Consider the following 247-nt stretch of genomic DNA (forward strand, 5'->3'; position numbering starts at 1 on the left):
TCCACTCCCGTCACTCAGTGTCCACTCCCGTCACTCAGCACCGCAGCGTAGCGTCCACTCCCGTCACTCAACGCCGTAGCGCAGCGTCCACTCCCGTCACTGAGCGCCGCGGCGCAGTGTCCACTCCCGTCACTCAGTGCCGCAGCGCAGCATCCACTCCCGTCATTCAGAGTCCACTCCCGTCACTCAGCGCCACAACGCAGCGTCCACTCCCGTCACTCAGTGTCCACTCCCGTCACTCAGCGCC

The 247-nt window shown here is 65.6% G+C and overlaps 1 protein-coding gene across 5 annotated transcripts in view; it reads right to left on the reverse strand.

The window, feature by feature from the left end:
- CRIM1 (cysteine rich transmembrane BMP regulator 1) overlaps positions 1-247 on the reverse strand; it is a 217,198-nt gene that overhangs the window by 100,051 nt on the left and 116,900 nt on the right. The window lies entirely within an intron of this gene.

The sequence above is a fragment of the Aethalodelphis obliquidens genome, unplaced genomic scaffold, assembly GCF_003676395.1.
Source record: "Aethalodelphis obliquidens isolate GAN/ISIS:26980383/991018 unplaced genomic scaffold, ASM367639v1 scaffold12, whole genome shotgun sequence".
Classification (NCBI taxonomy): Eukaryota; Metazoa; Chordata; class Mammalia; order Artiodactyla; family Delphinidae; genus Aethalodelphis; species Aethalodelphis obliquidens.